Source organism: Arachis hypogaea, chromosome 9 (assembly GCF_003086295.3).
Source record: "Arachis hypogaea cultivar Tifrunner chromosome 9, arahy.Tifrunner.gnm2.J5K5, whole genome shotgun sequence".
Lineage (NCBI taxonomy): Eukaryota > Viridiplantae > Streptophyta > Magnoliopsida > Fabales > Fabaceae > Arachis > Arachis hypogaea.
In genome coordinates, this window is record NC_092044.1 from 108,734,701 (window position 1) to 108,744,978 (window position 10,278).

A 10,278-nucleotide genomic window follows, 5' to 3' on the forward strand; every position below is an offset into this window, starting at 1 on the left:
AGAGAGTATGAAATGTTTGCAATGAAGGAAGGAGAATCTATTGATGAGTTGTTCGAAAGTCAACATCATCATTGTTGGCTTGGATGCTATGGGAATTACGTATCCTGATTCTGTGCTTGTGAGAAGAGTGTTGAGATGTCTCACTAAAGAGTGGGAAACTAAAGCATTAATCATTTCTGAGAGCATTAGTTTAGACTCCATGACATATGATGACTTGAGAGGAAACCTACTTGCTTTTGAAAACACTTATTTGAAAAAAGATTCAAAAAAGAAAGGAATTGCTTTTACATCTGTTACTAACCACCTGTATGATGAATCCAGTTATAACTCATCTGAAAATGAATTTGTGTTGTTTGCCAAAAAATTCAGGAAAATGGTGAAGTTCAAGAAAAGAGGCAAGGGAAGCAGCTCAAGAAAACAAAAGAAAGATTTCAGCAAGGTGACATGCTACAACTACAAAGAGACTGGGCATTTTAAATCTGATTGCCCTAAATTGAAGAAGGAGAATAAGCCAAAGAGAGGAAAGAAAAAGGGACCGATGGCTTCATGGGAGGACTTGGAAAATGACTCAGAGGATGATGAAGAATCCGAGACCAAGTCTCATGGCAGATCATATTGATCAGGTAATCTTCCACAACCATGACACTAAAGATCTCCATCTTATGATAGATCACCTTTCTGAAAAAATTAGATGTTTCCTACTTGATAACCAAGATCTTGAACAACGAATCACCATTCTTAAGGCAGAAAATGGTGTTCTCAAAGACAAGCTAAGGGAGGCCGAAACTGCTTGTGATCTTGTTAAAGAAAATAAGCAGTTAAAAGCCCAACTTAGAAGCTGTGAAAGTGACCATTCTGTTGTTCCATATGTAAACTGCTTTAAAGAAAATGAAGAGTTGTTGAAAAAGATTAAAAATCTTGAAAATGACTTAGCCAAGTTTACTCAAAGTTATGAAAATTTAAATCATATCTTGGCTAGTCAAAAACCATTGTATGATAAAGCTGGTTTGGAGTTTCACAAGAATTTTAAATCTGTTGAAAAACCTTATTTTGAAAACATAGCATCATCTTCAAATGATACAATATTTCAAAACCCAACAAGCTTTAACAAAACAGCAACTCCAAGGTTTTATAGACTATGCAACCAAAATGGCCACTTTCCCATTCAATGTTTTTTTGGTGAAAGAATGATTGGTGACAAAATTTACAAAGTTGTTTTTGACTACAATGGCTTGGGACATAGGAGATGGTTTAACGTGAAAGGATCCAAGAAGATTTGGATACCTAAGGTCATTTGAGCTCATTTTATAGGTTTGCCTAGCATCCAAGCGGAAAGACAATATGTGGTAAATGGACAGCGGATGTTCTAGGCAAATGACCGGAAAGGCAACCTTTTTCATAAAGCTTGATGAATATGATGGAGGGTTTGTCACTTTTGGTGATGATGGTAAAGGAAAAATAATGGCCATTGGAAAAGTTGGTAAAAGTTTTTCTTCTTGTATAAATGATGTTCTTCTTGTTGATGGTTTGAAACATAATTTATTTAGTGTTAGCCAATTGTGTGATCTTGGCTTTGAAGTTGTTTTTAGAAAGTTTGTGTGTTTGGTTGTATGTAAAAAATCTGGGGATATTTTGTTTGAGGCTAAATGGTGTAATAACGTGTATGGATTAACTCTTGAGGACTTGAAGGATAAAAAAATAATATGTTTTACCTCTCTTGAATCTGAAAAATGGCTATGGCATAAGAAATTGGGTCATGCTAGCATGTACCAAATTTCTAAGCTAGTTAAGAAAAACATGGTAAAAGGAATTCCAATATTAAATTTGATAAGGATCTTACTTGTGATACTTGTCAATTAGGAAAAAAAGTAAAATCCTCTTTTAAAACAAAAGATGGAATTTCAACCAAGAGCCATTAGAGATGTTACATATTGATCTTTTTGGACCAACAAAAACTCAAAGTTTAGGAGGTAAACACTATGACTTAGTGGTGGTGGATGATTACTCTAGATTCGGTTGGGTACTTTTTCTTACTCATAAAAATGATGCTTTTCATGCCTTTTCAACCCTATCCAAAAGAATTCAAAATGAAAAAGATTTAAAAGTTGCTCATTTGAGAAGTGATCACGAAAAGGAATTTGAAAACCAAGACTTTGAAAAATTCTGTGATGATTTTGGAATTGCTCATAATTTTTCATGCCCTAGAACACCTTAACAAAATGGGGTTGTTGAAAGAAGGAATAGAAGCTTTCAAGGATGACTAGGGCTATGTTGTGTGAAAATGAGGTTCTAAAATTTCTATGGGCTGAAGCTATGAATACAGCTTGTTATATTTTGAAAAGGACCATAATTAGAAAAGGGTTGAAGAAAAATCCTTATGAGCTATGGAAAGGAACCCCTCCTAATCTTAAGTATTTTCAATGTTTTGGATGCAAATATTTTGTGCTTAACAACAAAGAAAATCTTGGTAAATTTGATCCAAAATCTTATGAGGGAATGTTTGTTGGATACTCCACTACTAGCAAAACTTATAGAATTTACCTCAAAGAGCATAGAACCATAGAAGAATCCAAACATGTATCATTTTATGATTCTAATTCAATTCCCAATGCTGTGATAGATAATGTTTTAGATTATGAAGATGTTGTAAATAAAGAAACCAATAAAAAAATCCCAAGTCTGTTCAAAATGAAGAATCTGTCCGTCCAGTTTTGTCTCGTCAGAATGGAAGAGACATTTCCATTTTGTCTCTTGAGCCAGCAAGAGAATCCGGAACAGAGCAACCCACAGAAGCTCATCAAAGCTCAACACCACTCTGAAAGCCAAGAGAATGGAAGTCCATGAGGGGTTATCCTCATGACTTTATCATTGGTGATCCCTCTCAAGGGGTAACAACAAGATCCACAACAAAAAGGCTATCCGAACCTAGCAATTTTGCCCTCTTGTCATAAATGGAGCCCAACAATGTAAAACAAGCTCTTGAAGATCCATCATGGTCAAAGCTATGCAAGAAGAGCTTGCTCAATTTGACAAGAATGAGGTTTGGACACTAGTACCTCATCCGAATGGTAAGAAAAAGTAAATCAAATGATTCCCCTTTTATTCTTTTTTTACTTTTCTTTCAACTTAAATTGAAAGAAATTTTCCTCTGGAAAAGACTTTTTTTAATCAAAAAATAAAGTTCATTTTAAAAAAACATTAAAAAAAATTGAAATGGACTTTTTTGAAACATTGAAAAAAGTTATCTATTGAGTCATTTATAGAATAAAAAATCTTCTATGCATTTCGATTAGGGTCGTATTCTATGGTTACGATTCTACCATATATGTCTTTTTCATTCCGGCAAAAATCGATTTTACGGTGTAGACGCTTATGACCTCCCCCTTGCATATTTTTTTCTAATAAATTAGAAAAATTCTCTCTTTTTTAACGGGTACTAAGTGGGTCTTTAAAAATAAACTTGGTGAGGATGGACAAGTTGTTCGTAACAAGGCTAGATCAGTGGCCCAATGTTACGATCAAGAAGAGGGTATAGATTTTGATGAGTCTTTTGCTCCGGTAGCTAGAATGGAAGCAATTAGGTTGCTTCTTGCCTATGCTGCCCATAAGGGTTTCAAAATATTTCAAATGGATGTTAAATGTGCTTTCCTTAATGGTTTTATTGATAGAGAAGTGTTTGTGGTACAACCCCCCAATTTTGAAGATTAAAAATTTCCAAACCATGTTTTCAAAATCTCTAAGGCTCTTTATGGCCTTAGACAAGCTCCAAGAGCTTGGTATGAAAGGCTTAGTGCCTTCTTGTTGGAAAATCAATTTCAAAGGGGTAACCACGGATACTACTTTATTTATCAAAGCATCTAATGATGATATTCTCTTAGTTCAAGTTTATGTGGATGGCATTGTGTTTGGATCGGCCAATGAGTCCTTGTGTGAAGAGTTTGGAAAACTCATGACTAGTGAGTTTGAAATGAGTATAATGGGAGAGCTAACTTTCTTTCTTGGTCTCCAAATTAAACAAACTCCTAGTGGCACCTTTATTCACCAAGGAAAGTATGTACTAGAACTAATTAAGAAATTTGGCCTAGAAAATTCTAAACCAATGGGAACACAATGCATCCTAACACTAAACTTGAAAAAGATGATAATAGAAAAGATGTGGATGAAACCAGGTATAAAGGAATGATAGGTTCACTCATGTACCTTACCTCCTCTAGACCGGATATTGTTCAATGTGTGGGTGTATGTTCAAGATTTCAATCTCTCCCAAAAGAATCCCATCTTTCAGCTGTTAAGCGCATCATTAGATACATTAAGAGAACTAGTGATTATGACTTATTGTATCCAAAATCTAATGATTTTGTGCAGTAGGGTTTTGTGATGCAGATTATGCGGGAGATAGGGTGGATAGAAGGTGCACATCCGGCATGTGTTGCTTCTTTGGAAACTCACTCAACATGTGTTCAAGTAAAAAGCTACCCACGGTGGCTCTATCTATAGTTGAAGCTAAATATATTTCTGCATTTGCATGTTGTTCACAACTAATTTGGTTAGAAACGCAGTTGGAAGATTACAAATTAAAGATCAATAGTATACCCTTATTTTGTGATAATATGAGTGCCATAAACATCTCTAAAAATCATGTTCTTCACTCAAAAACAAAGCATATAGAAATTAAATATTATCTTATTAGAGAACATGTGTAAAAGGGTACTATTGATATTCAATTTGTCAAATCTGAAGACCAACTTGCTGACATTTTTACAAAACCCCTCTGTGAGGACAGATTCTGCACTTTGAGAAAAAGTTTGGGAATGATAAATTTCAGCTCTATTGATAACTTGTGAAATTTTTTATTCTGTTCAGTTTTGTCTTGCAGGAAAGTAGGAGATAAAAATCAGGATGTGTTGAAAGCGCTATGATCAAGGGAGAGACTGCGCAGACATTAATTCTTTTGGGCCCCACCAAATTCCTTTGACCCCACTCTGACCGTTTTGTTAGTTCCTCTTTGTGTAAATCACAATTCCTTTTTGTTATCTCATCAAATCTTGTTGGAAAAGGTTATTGTCAAATTAAATCTTTTCCCTCTTCTCATCCCTTGATTCTAAGAAACAACTTTTCAGTTTTAATTTCAAATAATAGGAAACCTCCCTTGGTTAATAACCGCTCATTAATGGTCTTTAACTCCCTCAAATTCTCTCACCACTCAACATTTAATGCGCCCCTAACCTCCCACATTTCTCCACTCAATTCGGTTCTCTTTTCATCTTCCCCCGCCCACTTCTCCATTTTCATTATCATGAAAAAGAAAACTGCTCCATGGAAAAGTGAACGAATCTTCCTCTCCCAAAAACCTTCCACTCCTTAAACCCACACTCATATACACATTCATTCTACTTCTTCATCTTCTCTCTCACCACCATCCAAGCACACGGACACCATGAGAAGAAAGGTAATAGCAACGAAGACTTCTTCAAGAAAAAAGAATGAGAAGGAGCTCGTGGCTGAAGAGAAAGAAGAATCCCACACCTCACCTCTTCCATCACCGCCGCCATCACCACCAAAGAAGACATCACCTGGACACAATTCACAAAAGACCAAGAGCTTTGTGTTACACAACACGAGGGAGCCAGCAAACTTGGAATCATTGGAATTCAAAACTAAGTTCAACAAACCTCACTCACACTATGACCCAGCCAGATTCAATTCATGTGCCTCCTATAAATTCCACAAGGAAGTGTTGGAGAAACGCCACCTTTGTCCCACCTACCTAGTGAATCTGGACTCACTCTCGGCAAAAAGAATCAATGTCTCTCCTCTGTTTGAACTTCTGCAATGGACTCTTCTGCTCCACATTCAGAAACATGTTTACCCTGGATTGGTACGAGAATTCTATGCTAATATGAGACTGATCGATGGTACCATTCACTCTTATGTGAAGCGGGTATACATGACTCTGAATTCTGAGACCATCAGTGCTGCCCTAGGCTATACAGATGAGGAACCAAGAGTGTACATGACTGAGAAATGGGATTCCCAGGTTGGATTCACACACAAGATTGCCCTGCAACACATTTGTGCTAACTTATATGGCTTAGATGGCTCTATTCCTACTCACAAGGCACTCGGTCCTACAAATTCATTACTACACAGGATCATCACTCATATCCTAACTCCTCAAAGTGGTTCACATAACAGAGTAACTATTTCTGACTCTCTTGTACTTTTTGCTCTTGTTACTTCTACTCCTATTTCATTTGGATATCTTATGATTAGGCACATGTGGGAATCTGTCAAAAGTACCAAAAAGGAAAATTTACCTTATGGCATGTTTCTCACCAGTATTTTTGAATATTTTAAAGTTGATTTAACAAATGAAGCTGTAGAGAATAAGGTCTCAATGATTAAAGGAGGAGGAGCTGTGAAGGGTACCAAAGGAAAGAAATATGTACCCTCAGACAGTGAGTTTGAGAGTCGGCCACCTGAGTCCTCTAAGACGGCAGAATCGATTAAGGAAATTCTTACTGAATTCTCCAACATGTCCAAGCTCATGGTGCAATCATACAAGGAAGCCCGCAAGCTAGCTTATGAAAACGAAAGGGCTTGGGTAAAATGCAATGACATGGTGGGTCTAATACTGCAGAGTTTTGAGGAGGAAATGAGTGCTGCCAGTGATGATGAGGCAGATGGCTCTGACTACAATTTATCTGATGATTGATCACTGTTTTCTTTTATATTGATATTGGCTTGTTATGGCTCAATTTGATACTGTAGTAGTCTGCTTGGATACTTTAGACCTATGACACTGTGATAAACTCTTGATATTTTGGTTATATTTTGGGACATTTTGCTTCCAATGTCATTTTTTGCAGGTGCCCCTTTGATGACAAAAAGGGGAGAAATGGCTAAAAAATTGAAATTAAGAAAACAGGGGATGAAATCCTTTGTGGATTTATGATCACCCTTGTTTCAATTACTTGTTGTGATGATCTGCTTGATGCTTGTGATGCATTTGTTTTATTTTTGTAAATATGCCTGCTGTGTTCTGGATTAGAAATATGCTTTTGATTTATCTTGTGGAGGCATTAGATTTACCTTGGTAAATATGTTTGCTGTGTTTTGAATTAAGAATATTTTATTTTTGGAAGTTCCTTTAAAGTTGTGATATGTAAATAAATTCTGATGGTTGTCATATGATCATGCTTGATTAAAAATATTTCCCATGCTCTGATTACTTTGATCTGATATGTTGATTGAAAAATATTTTCAATATCAACTTCTTGAAGCATCAAAAAATTAGTTCTGGTTGATATGTACTCAATTCCTTTGTATGCTTTAGCAGAAAATCAATTTTATGATAAGAAATGAGTTTTGCTTATCACTCCAATTCTACTTATAAATCAAGCATTCAACATTACAAAATTTTATATGTTGAATAACATAGTTGCCTTAAGCTTGACTTCAAAAGTTACAGGTAAAGCTTCCCTTGGTAAAATAGCACATATTTAGGGGGAGCCTTGTGACATTTGGAAAGGAAGGAATCCAAGTATTCAAAAGGGAGTGCTCTAAATTTTGAATCTCTTTCCATTTCAATTTTTAATAATGTTTGTCATCAAGGGGGAGATTGATGAGTTTGAAAAACTCTATTTTTTTGGATGATGAACAAACATTATTGAAATAATTAATTACAAAAATATTAATTAGTTTTTCATTTAACATATGTTGATTAATAATTTTGTATTGCAGTTTTTGCGTTGGGCCGAAAGAAAAGAAAATTGGCAAGCCCAAATGTGTTTCTTGTAACTAAGCCTTGAAACAAATTGTGTTAATTATTTTGGCTTAAGCAAGCTATTTCTGTTTGGGCCAAAATGGATTGCTATTACTACTAGCCCAATTAAAACTTTGCTACCAAGACCAAAGCTTGCATGGTCCGAAACCATTAAGCAAAGAAAGCAAAGTTTCATTGCTTCCAACGGATCTCATTTTTCATCATGTGATGGAATTCAAATTTTATTAAGATGAGTTAATGCAGACCTTGGAACCATGAGAGAGAAATTGTAGTTGATTTGATTGTTGCCTTTAATGCTACATGCTACTCAGCAAAGGGAAGAAACAAATTCATTTATTTTATTCTCTTTCCTAATTCGATGCTTTTTAAATTTATCTTTCTTCTCTCTCTACTTGCTTCTCACTTTTGGTCACTTCCATCACAGCAACCATGGAAGCTTTTGCAAGCTATCAAGAAGAAGCTAGAAGCAAGCTAAAGACCATTGTAATTATGGCAAGAAAAAGAAAACAAAAAGTATGTTGTGGCTAAGATCTTCAACCAAGAAAAGTAATATTTGGTAAAGAGATCTCAGCCTCTCCATACCAAAAATGAAAGAAGAAGTTCTTGGTCAGAGGAAGAAGATCCTCGGAAGGATGGCTTGTCTCTGATTCTGCTCAAACACCACAAGAGGTAGCTACAGTGGATACGTGATAGAAGAGGCAGAGGATGGAGCAGATGAAGCTGTCATCATCATGAAGCATCAAGGGCTAGGAGTCCATCTTGGAGTGCAAGGCAAGATGGAAGGCTCGGATTGATGATTATTGGTGACCAAAGAAGAACCAAAGGTAATTGCATGTTAGTTATTGCATTCGGTTACTTCTCCCCTCTCTCTGGCCGAACCAATTTGCATGAAGAAGAAGAAGTTTAGCTTGATTCTTTTGGGTTCAACCGTGGAGGCTTCTCCCTCTATAAATAAGGGAGAATAGTCAGGGCTTGAAGCAAGGAGTGAGAGTGCAAGGCACAGAGTTCTCAGAGCTACCTAAGCTAACAGAAAATTTTCTCCTTCAATGTATTCTATTTTGTATTTTTCAGTTTAATTTTGTCTGTCTTGAGTTTCATGGAAAAAAGGCAAACAGTGAGATTTGTATGAAAAAGTCATAGAGCGGAAAAAGGCAGAGAGTGCAAAATTAAAAGAAAAAAGTCATATATGTTCTTAGAGTTCCTTTGTACATCTGTGTTGTGTATCATGATTCTGTGGGAATCCCCTTATAAGTTGGGTTAGCACTTTACAGTTGAAAGCTTGGCAGTGACCAAGTCAAGTTCAGGATTGGGTTTAGATTCTGGACTTGTCCCAGATAGGAAGGGTAGTTCCTAGGGAGAATTGGTGTTTGTAATCAAAGATGATTATAGTGAAATTCCATCATTGTTGTGATGGAGACTGGATGTAGGCTGCACTGCACTTAGCAACTGAACCAGGATATATCTGAATGTAATTTTCTCTCTCTTCTACTCCATTTCTGTTTCTGCTGCACAGGAGATAAAACTAAAAATATCTCGTGTCGGGTCACGAGATAAAAAGAAAAAGTCTTGTGGCTAGGTACGAGACAAAAATCAAAAAGTCTCCAGAAGTTTTTTTCAAAGACCAGCAAGTGTTATTAAGTGAAAAAAGGGCTAAAATTCAACCTCCATTCTCTTAGCCACCGAAACCATCATCTATCTATATTTTTCCTATTTTATTCCATGGCCCAAGTTATTATTTCAACTTTTATTTCTCACAAAAATACATTTCAAAAGTAGTCTATGTCCATTTAACAAATAATAAGAATTTAACTTTAATGCATTATTAGTATAAAATAATTTTACACGTATATCTAATTACGTAATGTTATATTAATAAATATAATTACTTTTTACATTAACTGTATCAATTAACCGCATGAATAGTCATCTAAAAAGATAAATTTATTTGATAAATTTATTTTACACGCATCATGGGCGATTTTGTTAAAAAAAACACGTACTAGCAAATGGTGAATGCTAAAGTAAAATTTGAAAGCCAATGTTTCATACACACACAAAAGGTTTTATTACAAGACTTACAAGTTACAACCCAATTTAAGTTGGGAATTGAGATGTGATTATTATAAGAGAAACATATTGGCCATTGGTAGTTTGGTACAATGCCTCTGCCACAATCTACGAATTCTGCTAAGAGCATCTCATTATGGTGGCTTCTTTTGTTGGCCCAACAGCTTCTCCAACATGTACGTGTACCGAGTCAATGTCCATTAATACTGATTCAACAATTGGTTGCTTAAATAAGGCATTTGTGATATATAACACGTTCAATTCAGGATTCAGGTCTCGTGGAAATAAGAAGTAAGAACTCGAAAGTCTAGAAGCTAATTAGTTGAAGGATGTATGTAGTATAGTGTGGTCATCTTTCCTAAAGGAATATTTTACTGGATTGGAGTGGAGTGGGTCACTGGTTTGAAATGATAGAACATGTATAT